Source organism: Vulpes lagopus, chromosome 17, assembly GCF_018345385.1.
Source record: "Vulpes lagopus strain Blue_001 chromosome 17, ASM1834538v1, whole genome shotgun sequence".
Classification (NCBI taxonomy): domain Eukaryota; kingdom Metazoa; phylum Chordata; class Mammalia; order Carnivora; family Canidae; genus Vulpes; species Vulpes lagopus.
Window position 1 is genome coordinate 11,316,844 of NC_054840.1, and position 13,565 is coordinate 11,330,408.

At 36.0% G+C, this 13,565-nt stretch overlaps 1 long non-coding RNA gene across 1 annotated transcript in view; it reads right to left on the minus strand.

Moving 5' to 3' along the window:
- Nucleotides 1-844: 844 nt before the first annotated feature.
- The window catches only part of LOC121477496, a 334,919-nt gene continuing 322,198 nt past the window's right edge, over nt 845-13,565 (minus strand). Inside the window, exons 4-5 of the long non-coding RNA XR_005984243.1 lie at nt 10,241-10,281; nt 845-1,196 (exon numbers count right to left, since the gene is read on the minus strand). This is a non-coding gene — a long non-coding RNA (uncharacterized LOC121477496). The remainder of the gene's footprint in view (nt 1,197-10,240; nt 10,282-13,565) is intronic.

The window sequence follows — 13,565 nt, forward strand, 5'->3', positions numbered from 1 at the left end:
TATGCAACTTCAAATTTGTTAGATACTGCAAAGCTGCCTTCCAAAAAGAGATATTAATTTGTGGTCTTGTTAGCAAAGTATCTGAGTTCTTTTTTCAAGAGCACTTGAATTTATTGGATTTTAACTACATTTTCCCATTTTAATGGCAAAAAAAAAATATCACATTTTGTTATGGTGATAATCTGCATCTCCCTGATTAGTTGTGAGGTTGTACATACTTAAGTCATTTTTATATGTATATTTTGCCATACAAATTCCATTATCTGAGGCTTAGTTTTATAGTTTGTGTCTTTTTTAATTGGTTGGTTTTTTTTTTTTTTTTCTTATTTAGTTACTGGAGCTTTCCAGGTATTCTTGATTCAAAGACTTTATCTAATAGATGGTTGACAGATATATGACTTTTCTTATTTTTAAAACGTTTACATGTCAATACAAAATGCTGAAATTTTAATGCATTGAATTTTTTGCAATATTCATTTAATGGTTTCTGCTTTTTGTATTTGCTTAAAGAAATACTCCTACCCTAAATTCACAAAGACATTCTGTGTTTTACTTTCTCTTCTTGACTCAGTTATCCACTTGGAAAAGAAGTGTGTGTGAGGTTTTGTTTTTGTTCTTACCATCTGCACTCAGTCTTTCTAGGTATTTAGTAGGAGAATTTTCAGATTTGTCTCAGTCTTCTTTCTTACCTGAGCCAGAAACAGTCCATGTCAATCCATAAACTACTCTGATATTTTTTTCATTACTTGTGATAAAAAGCTCCTTAATGACACAAGAGGCAAAAATACACAGAATTCAATAATGAATAAATTTAATTCAACAATTTAAAGTGCTACAGGAAACTCAAGAAATATAAAGTGAAAATATGTTAACTTGTCATTGGTGATAACAAATCCTGGGAGTTCTTTGCATAGAAGCCAGATGTCGAGGAGTTGAAAAGTGTTCCAGTCATCAGTGCTATTTTTTTATTGTTTTCACCTCTTAGTCTCCTAGAATCATGGTGAGGTTGCCCTTCCATTTCCCCATGTCACCATATGACTAGTTTTGGCCAATGAATTGTGAGAGGAGGTCAAGTGCATCCCTTTGGGATTGAATATGTCATTGTAACGACATCCAGGGCTCCTTCCCTACAGCACGGCAACCAGCAAGTTTCATGGTATGCTCATTCATCTGGATGGGTTCAGCAGTAAGGAAACCTGCATAAAGGAAAAGTGAATCTTTTTCATTATAAGCCATTGGGATTTTGGAATTTTATCACCACAGCATATCTTGATCCATCCTTATATAAATTAATACAAGAGGGATGTGAACTCATGCCCACAGCATAAGGATGGGCTAGCTTATGCTATACTGACAAATAATGGGATAACTCAGCAGCTTTAAACATCAAAGTTTCATTTTTTTCTCATGCTACATGTCCAGCATGAGTTAACTGTAGGCTCTGCTCCACATTTTCCTCTCTCTAGGCCCTAGGCCAACAGAGCAGTCACCAGCTGGAGCACTGCCAGTCATCAGGGTAGAGGAAAAAAGTAGGTGGCAAATTGTACATGAGCTCTTTAAGCCTAATTATGACACATGTCAATTCCACACGTATTTCATTTTAGTTTGGGTTCCCTAGAGAAACAGCCTCTGAGCTAATGGCTCGTATGAAAGTAATATAAGTAATAAGTGTTCACAATTAAAACCAGGAAGACAGTGGGGAAGTGGGACCAAAGGTAAAGGAAGCCAAGAAATGTTGCAATGTCAAGCAAAGTGTCCTGAAATTTTGGCTCCATCATCAAGATAGCTCTGGAGACTGGGCCAGTCAAATCTGAAATTATCCTGACCATGTTCACAGAACCTGCACTATTATACCCTGCTACTTGTCAGTTACTATTTTAGGGTTTCCATTGTGATGATACAAAATTCCAGGCTTCTGGGGCTCCTGCGGCCCATAGAGAGTCGCAGATCTGGACTTTGGCAGTGAAAACACATGAATCTTTGTGCACAAAAAGGATGACAGGTCCTAGGGGATGGGAAGGCACTGACAGCTCTGATATGCATTTCAAAGGCAAAGCACAACACACCTAAGCCTTAAGAAAGCAAGGAAGTGCAATTCTACCCCATTAGCAGAGGGAGAAAGAGCAACCACAATGAAATGAGACAAAAGAGAAAGACTCAGAACTGAAGCTTTCTTAGAGAAACATTTTTGGATGGAAACAATGAGGGTCAAATGAGGACCCAGATCATGAGTTCAAAATGAATCAATCCACACTGTTCCCCCTTCCGCTGAGCCTGTCTAGGGCTGTTGTGCAGAAGGGTGTTGTAAGGTGGAGCATGACGATGCAAGAGGGAAAATGGATTTGTGCTTTTGGACTGTGAGTAATGAAAGTGAGTCACTGTGTGGCACCATCTTGTAAAGAAACAAGAGAAGCCAAGAGAAGGCTGAAGGATAGGGAGCGTAGAGGGTGTCGAGGGCTTCATTGGCCAGAGTAGAACTAATGCCATGAGAGCAAATATAGTTCCAAACTTTTGAATTCAGAGGTTCTATCATTCAGAGTGATAACAAGATTAAGTGTATGACATGAAGCTATCATCACGAAAATTATAGAATTAAGACAGGGTGTTGGGCACTTTATTCACATGTAGAACCTGACATAGGTGTTGGTTGAGATGATTAGGAGACCAGACACAGTGTTTTAATTTGGAGCATAAAATTCTGTAGTGCAAAATGCACAGAGTTAACTGTTGAGGCATCACTGATGGAATCCTAGATCTTTAGAATTAGTGTCTAAAACTATATATTGTGATTAATACTATCTGTCCTACCTATTTAACTAGTTGCTATTGATAATGGTTACTAGTTCTCTTGAGCATTAAATACAGTAATGAAAGCATCTTATCTAATATGCAAAGTGTTGGGCAAATATTATGCTGCCAACCTAGATTGTACACTCAAAGTCTCATATAACAGCATGCATAGTACAGCACATCAGAGCTGTCCAATGTGTGCTAAATTGAACTGAGCCAATATTTGAAAATGCCAGATAGCTTCACTTTTGTTTAAATGCAGTACGATTAGGGAAAAAGAGGTACCTGGCCTCAGATCACATGGTATTGATCAATGTTCTCCTTAGATAAACAAGAATAATTTGATGTAAGTTACTATCTGTCTTTGTCTAGGAAATACAATTGAAAAGTCAGCAGGAAAACCAAATTGCAACTCCACTTAAGTAATAAGAAACAGCAGGGTATGGTATTGTTACATTAAACACCCTGAAGTGAGTTAATGTGATTATAATGTGGCTTCTTTAAACAAACCAATTATAGCATGCGTAGGTAATAAATCATTATCAGTATTGGAATATGAAGCTTAATCTCATATTTCTGCTTACAGATATATAAAAATTTTAAATGCATCAATATAAAATATAAACATTCCTATTTTACTGTTTTATAGTTTGCCCAGCTAGAAATGTTTCACTACTCACCATATTTTTAATTCTTTCATTGATGTGTTTATCTTCTCATTCACTTACATAAAACCTTACCAATTAAGGCTATATAGGGGATTCAAATATGATATATGCTATATATATGTGTTTTATGATCCTTTTGTTTTAAAGAGTTACATTATAACCACATTAACTCACTGGGGGATGTGGAAGGAGGGGATTCTAATGTAACAATAACCTAGCCTGATGTGTCTTAATATTTAAAAAGAGATGTCTTCAAGGAGTTTATAATCTGATAGGGGAAAGAAATGTATTCAGAACAATAACTCAAATGTCAGGAATAAACTGTTTTAAGCTCCACAGAGAGAGCTGGAACGTATGCATGGAGATTTAGGGGAGCGAGAAGTAGATTCTTTGGAAAAAGGAGAGACAGTTTCTAGAGAAGAGAATATTTTGAATTAACCATGAAGGATAAGTAAAATTTCTTAATGAGAAGTGTTGTGCAGGGAGGGAGAAAGAGTATAGAATTGAGATCATGCTGAATAAGTTCATTAAGCAATGGGCTTTAAATTAGTGTTTGTTCTTTTTTTATGGTTCTATGATATTTTATGGTTCTTTAAATTATTTTTTTTTTTACTAAAATAAAATGGAATCATCTTCACATACTCTTACTATGAGTACATGCAGACATACATTTCAAGCAATTCTTCAAGAAAAACATCAGTTCTTCACTAAGTATTGACTATGTCCATATGCAGCAGAAGGAGATCCGGGTGACCTGACTAAGCATATCTGTTTGGGGAAAGGAGAGAAGAATCGGGTTTATCATTTATTCGAAGATAAAACTGACCAGCTTTGCTGATGGAGTGGAAGAAGGTAAGAGGAAAAGTCAAAAATAGCTGTAAGATTTTAACTTTATCAAGTGAATGGATGGTGCTACTATTTATTAAGGAGGACAGGGACAGAGATCAAGATTTGTAGGCCTGTTTCACCCAGGACCTTTCTCTTATTTTAAAAATGCTATAATGAATGTTTCCCTGCATAGAAAGTTTTCCATAGTTAGGGGGCTATGGACTTGAATGGTCTGTCTTTTTACCTCTAGTGAAGTAGGAACGGAAGTGAGCTAGTTCTTACAGCTTCTCTGCCATTCAAACAATCCTTCTTTCTCCAGTCTCCGTGCCATTCCTGCATTAGCAATGAGACAGGTCAATGTGCACCCTTTCTCAGTATATATTGCAGCACATAAAAATATATTGGCCAAATTTCTTAGAAATCCCTTCCTTCAGATCTGAGTAGTGAGGTCAGCCATGGCTTCCTTTCATTATACCTCTATAGGGAATGATAGCTTCTTCACTAAGTTTTTCTGATAAAAGCTGACTTCCTTTCTCTCACCAATTATCAAACCAGTTTGGTCACCCTTACACCTAAGAAGAAACTGGCACTCTCATTTTAAGAAATCAGCCTTGGTGAATTTAATAATTTTGTTTTCCCCGTGATGCTTGCTATATTGTAAACTCTGTAATATTCAAGAATCTCTAAGAGAAGGAAAATATTTGTTATAGAATGGACTGAGTTTATTTCTCTGCTTTTAGAAAAAAGCAAATATCTCTGTTCAAAAGTTTACTTCATTAATTATTATTTATTAGCTACAATAATCACTCTAGACTACAGAGTAGCAAATTATACTACTTCCTCTTTTAAAGATTGCTAGATCCATTGCTGTAGGCATAGCCTCCAGCTCCATTTACTCTCACATATTTAGAATTGATTATCATATCACCTTTGGCTATTATTTTCTAGGTACACACATACATACACCAAAAACAAAACTTATTACTGGTTTAATTGAAGAAATCCAACTTGGTGAGATTATTTTTCCACTAACTGCTACCAAGTGTGTTCTTTGGATTCTCTTTGGAATCACCTTTTCCTATGGGTTGTGATTTCTCATTTACAATATATCAATTTAATTGCATAACTTTTCAGTTTTATTAAGAAGTTTGAACTTATACTAGTTCATTCTAATACCAGTAGAAAGTTATTTATGAGTATTAAGCTAAGTAGTATTATAACATATTTAATGCATTGGAAAATTACTCTGAGTCGATAATGGAGAAAGACCTACCTAGAAACATGGAAAAATGTTAGTTAAGAGATTTTTAAATCATCACAGGGAGAGAGAATACCATTATTTGATTTAATAATGTGCCAGAGAAAATGAAGATAAGTGGAAGGCTTTAAAATATAATTTTGAAGTAGGATCAACAGGAATTCAGGAATGTCTATGGTGTAAAGTGAGGGAAAGAGAGACACAAGGATGATGCTGGGTTTCTTTGACAACAGCCCAGATGATAATGGTATTATCTGGGGCAGGATGTACACCAGGAGAACCGAGGGACAAACAGTTATCAGTTTTAATCATGTTGGACCTGAGCTAACTGTGATATATATAGTATTATTCAACTGGATATGAGTCTGAAGCTCATGAAAGAAATGGTGTCTGGCTCTCTAAAAGAAGGAATCATCAGAATTGATAGAAATTGAGTTATGAGAGGACGTATAAACTCTAATATTATAAGATGAGAGACAGAAGAGTGTTCTACAAGAACCAGATAAACTGCAACAAGATAGAAAGAGGGGAACTCTGGATGTATGGTGACAGGGAGGTTCTGTTAAGTGTATTTCCAGAAGGAAGGTATAAGTAAAATGCATCAGGGATTTGATAAAACTAAAAGTGTCCATTGTATTTCTCAAAAAAAAAAAAAAAGTGTAATATCATAGTACAAGTTTCAGGGAAAAAGTGAGAACTGAAGCCAAAAAACAGTCAACTGTGGCCTGAATGGCAGTGGAAACATAGGGACACAAAGGAAGTAAAAATTTTGAAAGGTTTGGAGAGGGCTAGAATAGATGAGACCAAACAAAATGGTGAATATCAGGGATATGAGTATTTATATGAGCATTTATAAGAATATTTATATGAGCATTTATAAGAAGACTATAGTGGAGAGAGAACTTGAAGATACAGAGCATAGATGGGGGACAGGTAGTGTGGTTCCTTAGGAGCAGATGGTAGTCAATTTTGGTGGCCTTGTGCAAGGATTACCTTTAGTGTTGGAAAAGCCATTTCTATTCCATTTTAGAGGAGAGTTGTAAAAAGAGCGAGATGAGTGAAATTATAGGCAACTGTTCAGGTCCAGTACCTGAATTGTGGAAGAGAGCACATCTGACAATCCTTGTTGTATGTAAACCAGTAAGTCATCTCCAGACACTGACGAAGAGAGCTAGCGGTATCAGAGATTTAAGAGAAGTGAGGAAGAAAAGGAGAGGGAGCGAAGACAAATAGAGAGATTTCTAGACTGCTTAGCGGACCGAATTAAGGTTAAATAGTAGCATGGATTTAGAAAGGAAACTATCCACACAGTAGATTAGTGTTTTTCTCTCCTCTCTTTACCTTGAAGTGAAAGGTAACCTAGTTATTGGTTTATTAGCAGGTTGAATTGATTTGGCATTGGAAATTGCCCAGGTGGTGCTTCAAACAGCAAGGGAGGAGGATATTGGCCAGAGGTGAACATAAAAAAATCAGAGATCAGATTTTACTTGTTAAGTAATAAAAATTCCATGTTATTGCACAAGGTATTGTTGGTTTTATAAATATAAAATGATACCTAAACTTTCCTCTAAGATGTGATCTAATTTTGCTCTCCTAATCTTCGTAAGTTTTTAAAAATATCACATCATATGTATATTTTGCCCTAAAATCATGTAAAAGCCTTACTGTTTGGCCTAAATTGACGACTACTTAAAGATAAGTTTTGTAAATGTCTAATGATTTTTCTTTGACAAGATACTAAGGGTTATATCGTTATATTTTTTGTGCTGTATTTGAAATAAAATACATTTTGGAATATATGAACATTCATGCACAACTTTTTTGCCTAGCATTTCTACCGTATCAAGTGTGATTAAATATGTATCTATATTCCGGGATAAAATAATAATTATTTAAACATCTGCCACTTCCCAGAAATAATTACAATTTGCTTAGAGTAGATTAGTTTAGCAAAGTTTAAAAATCCATGTTACCCATCTTTGAAAGTGGATGGTTCTTGATATGTATGTATATCTAACACACACAAATAATTATTTTGTCAAATAACTATGTCAAACCATAATTGCCTTATAAAAACAAAGTGAGATGTCTTTTTAAAAAATCTCTAAGTCTGGCCTTTTGTAATGCTAAGTGAGGAGCTCGTCCTTCCCTTTGATATGTAAAAGTTGATTTGAAGCTAAGCTTGGGTATAATGATTAGACAGAGCTGGATCCCTCAGCCAACAAAGTGAAAAGAATTTATACACTTTATAGTTCCAAGGAACAAGATCTATGAAATCCGACATACCTTTACGATTGATGGAGTAGTAGCCGGAATGACATTAAGAGGGGGAATATCTAATCTAATAAACTTTTAATAAATTTTTCACCAAAAATATAGAAATAAATAACTATAGAAATGAATATATACAACTAAATTAATTTTCAAAGGACAAAAGTGTTACCAGCACCCTTGCTGGTTAGAACAATTACCAATATCATTGAGCCATTTCCTGGCGCTTCTAATCACTGTTCCCCCATCAAAAATAACCACGGAGCTGAGTCCTAGCATAATGATGGATTTGATTATTTTGATTTTGAAGTTTTTATAAATGGTATCAGTCAGTATAAAAGTCCTCTGTGTCTCATTTCCTTTGTCCATGTGGTTATGTGTAGTTTGCTTAATAGTTCCACAGCGGGGTTTCTTAATGTTGCACTATTCACATTTGGGGCCAGATGTTACTTTGTCATGCGAGAATGTCCTGTGCATGGCAAGATATTTAACAGCATCTCTGACATCTAACCACTAGATGCCAATAAGACTCCCTGAAGTGCGACCACTGAAAGTGTCTCTAGACATTGTCAAACACCCCAAAATAATAATTGCCTCTAAATCAGAACCACTGCCTTATAGAATTCAATTGAATATACCAAAAATAGTTAATAATTTTATGACTGATCGACATTTGAGTTGTTTCCTTTATTTTATGTGTTGTTTTGAACATTCTAGTATGTGACTTACATTAACCATATGCAAATCTGTTGGGTATACACATAGGGTGGAATCACTGGGTCAAGAGGCATGCTTTAGTAGGTATGTTAGTTTTCCAGAGTTGGTTGTGTCAATTGATTCTCTCAAAAGTAAATGAGGGTTACAGTTGCTACACAACATTTGGAATTCTTGGCCTAATTAGCACTTCTGGTAAGTATGAAGTGTTATCTTGTGTTTTTCTTTTGTAGTTTCCTGTCAGTAATTAAATGGAGTGTTTTTTCATATGTTGAATGGATATCTGGATCGTGAAGTACACATTTAAGACTACTGTAGTTTTTTTTTTTTTTAAGATTTTATTTATTTACATGAGCGACACAGAGAGAAAGGCAGAGACACAGGCAGAGAGAGAAGCAGGCTCCGTGCAGGAAGCCGGACGCCAGACTCGATCCTGAGATCAGCCCCTGGGCCAAAGGCAGACATTAAACCGCTGAGCCATCCAGGCATCCCCCTGTAGATTTTTTTTTTATTGGTTTGATCATCTCTTCCTTACAAATATGTGACAGTTTATATATATATATATATAGATATATATCTATATATATATAGATAGATAGATACTAGATACAAATCCACTGTTGGATATAGTTATGGCAAAAATCTTCTACTAATGTGTGACTTACCTTTTCACTTTCTAAATAGTGTTTTTTTTAATGACCAGAAATGTATAATCTTGATGCAGTTCAATCTATGATTTTTTCTCTTTATGATTAGTATTTTTCAGGTCCAAGTAACTGTATTTTGTTGACTGTAGATATTGTCATATGTTTTCTTCTAGGACATCTATTATTTTAACTTTCTTATTTAGAAGCACAATTCATCTGGAATTAATATATAGCATGAGATACAGATAAAATTTATTTGTTCTATACTGATATCCAAATAATACAATACTATTTATTAAAAAACCACTCTACTCCTATTGCAATTCAGATGTATGCAATTCACTATGTTAGTATCCATGTTATAAACCAGGTGATCACTTAAGTGTGGGTCTGACTTTTGGTATATGTTCCATTGGTCCATTTGTCTATTTTTTTTTCTGATATCACACTGTCATAATTGCTGTAGTTTTATAGAAAGGTATGATACCTAGTCAAGTTCTTCAGGTTTGTTTTTTATTAACATCATCTTGACTCTTTATATTTCTACAAGAATTTTAGAAGCACCTTTTAAATTTCTGTTAAATGGGACCTCTGGATGGCTCAGGCCACTGACCCTTGATTTTGGCTAGGGTCATGATCTCAAGGTCATATCCTCAGGGCAGTGAGATTGAGTCCTGCATCAGGCTCCACACCGAGCATGGAGCCCACTTAAGATTATCTTTCTCCCTCTCCCTCTACCCCTCCCTGCCTCTCTAAATAAATAAATAAATAAATAAATAAATAAATAAATAAATAAAATTTCTGTTAAACTGCTAATAATTGGGATCCCTGGGTGGTGCAGTGGTTTGGCTCCTGCTTTTGGCTCAGGGCGCAATCCTGGAGACCCGGGATCGAATCCCACGTCAGGCTCCTGGTGCATGAAGCCTGCTTCTCCCTCTGCCTGTGTCTCTGCCTCTCTCTCTCTCTCTGTGTGTGACAATCATAAATAAATAAAAATTTTAAAAAAACTGCTAAGAATTTGCTCAATAATATGTTGCCCATCTCATAGCTGGAAAAATACTCACACTTCCAAGGAAATGGCCACTCATCTGCCCACAATTTCTACCTACAAAAATGAAGGAAAATCTTGTGAATTGTAAACCTGGAGCATTCTTTATTAGAGAAAATATTTCTATTAAGATATAATGATATGCAAAAGACTGCACATATTTAATATATACAATTTGATAAGTTTGTTCATATGCATACACTTGTGAAACTTAAAGAATAATCAAAGTGATAAATATCCATCACCTCCAAAAGTTTTCCTGTACTCCCCATTTTTTTTTGTGGTAAGAACATGTAACATGAAATCTTCTCCCTTAACAATTTTTTTATGTGCACAATATATTGTTAACTATAGATACCATGTTGTACAGTATATCTCTAGAACTTATTCATCTTGCATAGTTTATATTTTATACCCACTGAGTAACAGCTCTCCATTTTACCTTGCCCCTAGACTCTGGCAACCACCACTCTACTCTCTGATTCTATGAGTTTGACTATTTTAGATATCCCATTTAAGTGGCATCATATAGTGCTTATTCTTATGTGACTGGCTTAGTTGACTCAGCATTAAGTTCTCAAGGGTCATCCATATTGTTACATAAAATAGGATTTCCTTCTTTTTATGCTTATATTTTATTGTATGTCTATACCACATTTTCTTTATCCATTTATCAATTGATAGACATTTGAGTTGTTTGCTTATCTTGGCTATTGTGAATAATGCTTCAATGAACATGAAAGTGCAAATCTCTTCAAAATCTTAATTTCCATTCTTTTGGATATATACCACATGAGATTATATGTATATACCATGTGGGATTACTGGATCATACAGTACTTTCGTTGATGCAGAATTTTATATTCCCACCATTAGTGTATCAGGGTTCCAATTTCTCCACATCCTTACCAATATCTGTTATCTTTTTTAAAAGTAATCATCATGAGGTGATATCTTATTGTAGTTTCAATTTTCATTTCATTCATGATTAGTGATGTGAATATCTTTACACATACTCATTGGTCATTTGTATGCCTTGGCCAATGGAACAGAATGGAAAGCCAAGAAATTAACCCATATGTACACAGTAAACTGACCTTCAACAGGTTTACCAAGAACACACAAGGACGAGTGAATAGGCTCTTCAGTAAGTGGTGTTGTGAAAAATGAATATTCACATACAAAAAAATCAAAACAAAAGAAATTGGACCCTTGTCTTACATTCCAAAATGGATTAGAAATTTAGACAGAAGACCTAACACTGTAAAACTCCTAAAAGAGAACATAGAAGAAAACCTTCTTGACATTGATTTGGGAATGATTTCTTGGATATGACACCAGAGCACAGACCACAAAAGCAAAATAAGCTAGTGGGACTATATAAATTAAAAAGGTTCTGCATAACAAAGAAAACAATGAACATAGTCTCCTTAGCATGCTAGATTTAGGGTCCTAAACTTTTTGCTTATCAGCTCAAGATTCTTTAGACACGTTTTCTGAGAGACAGCCAGGTAGAAAATCTATAGTCTATCGGTCCTACATGAATAGGCATGGCATCACATCTACCATAATTTGTTGGTTTTTATATTAGTTTCCTAGGGCTTCCATATCAAAGTACCATAAACTGGGTAGCTTAAAAGGATAGAAATTTGTTTTTTTCAAAGTTTTGGGGGGCCAGAAATCCAAAGTCAAGGTGTTAGCACTGACATCCTTCCTCTGAAACCTGAATCCTTCCTTGCCTCTTCCTGTCTTTTGTTGGTTTTCACACTCTTTGATGTTCCTTGACTTATAGATGTATCTTTTCAATCCTCTATCTTCACATGGTATTTCCCTTGTGTGTATGTGCTTTCACATGGATCTTCTTATAAGGACACCAGTCACATTGGATTAGGGGCCCACACCAGTATGATCTCATCTTAACCAATTACATCCACAGTGATCCTATTTTAAATCAGGTTACCTTCTGAGGTACTGGAGGTTAAGACTTCAATAAATCTTTTTTTTTTTTGGCGGGGGGGGGCGGAGCACAATTCAACCTGGAACAGTTGTGACAGTCACAAAAATCTGCTCTGCTTTAAGAGGAAGGGACACAGACTTCAGCTTTTAGGGGAGAAATGGCAAATATATTGGAAGAAGGAAATGTGAGATATTGACTTAGTCCTTTTGGAATGCACATCTATTTCCAGATGTTTGACCTCTGGCTTCCTCAATTTTGAATAATTTTTTAAATTATTTAATTTACTTTAATTTTCTTTGCGAGAGAGAATGTGTGAGAGCAAGTAAGCAGGGGAGAGAGGGAGAAGGAGAGGGAGAGGAGGGGGAGAAGAGGGAAAGACTTGCAAGCAGCCTCCTGCCCAGTGTAGAACCCAACCTTGGGTTCAATCTCATAACCCTGAGATCATAACTGAACCAAAATCAAGAGTTAGACACTTAATGGACTGAGCCACCCAGGTACCTCAATTTTGAATAATTTAGATGACATCTTTAAATAATATCACTTTAGGAAATCATATATCCATGCTCATGTTTTTTAAAACTTAAATACATGATTATCTTTTTCATTTGCTCTTTAACATAAAATGACACAATAAGAACTTTTGAAAATTTCATACTATCAAAGGTTTCTTTCTTTTTCTTTCTTTCTTTCTTTCTTTCTTTCTTTCTTTCTTTCTTTCTTTCTTTCTTTCTTTTCTTTCTTTCTTTCTTTCTTTCTTTCTTTCTTTCTTTCTTTCTTTCTTTCTTTCTTTCTTTCTTTCTTTTTCTTCTTTCTTTTTGCTGGGTATAGTATACTTTATTGATGGTACATGACAAGGTAGGGCTCCCCAAGCCCCTCCCCTTCCTCAGGGTCTGGGATGTAAATTGGAGGTCAGGAGTTTCTCAGTGTGTTGGGGGATTAAGTGGGGGCAGGGACTCCCCAGCAGCTGAGGGCTTCTCTCTTCCTCTTATTCTTGCTGGGGCTGATGGTCCAGGAGGCTCTTACTCCTCGGAAGCCAAGTGGACCATGAGGTCCACCGCCCGATTGCTGTAGCCGAGTTCATTGTCATACCAGGACATGAGCTTGACAAAGTGGTCATTGAGAGCCGTGCCAGCCCCTGCGTCAAAGATGGAAGAGTGGGTGTCACTGTTGAAGTCGCAGGAGACAGCCTGGTCCTCAGTGTAGCCCAGGATTCCCTGGTGCCTGCTTCACCACCTTCTTGATGTCATCATATTTGGCAGCTTTCTCCAGGTGGCAGGTCGGATCCACAACTGACACTTTGGAGGTGAGGACATGGAAGGCCATGTCAGTGAGCTTCCTGTTCAGCTCAGGGATGACCTTGCCCACAGCCTTGGTGGTGCCAGTG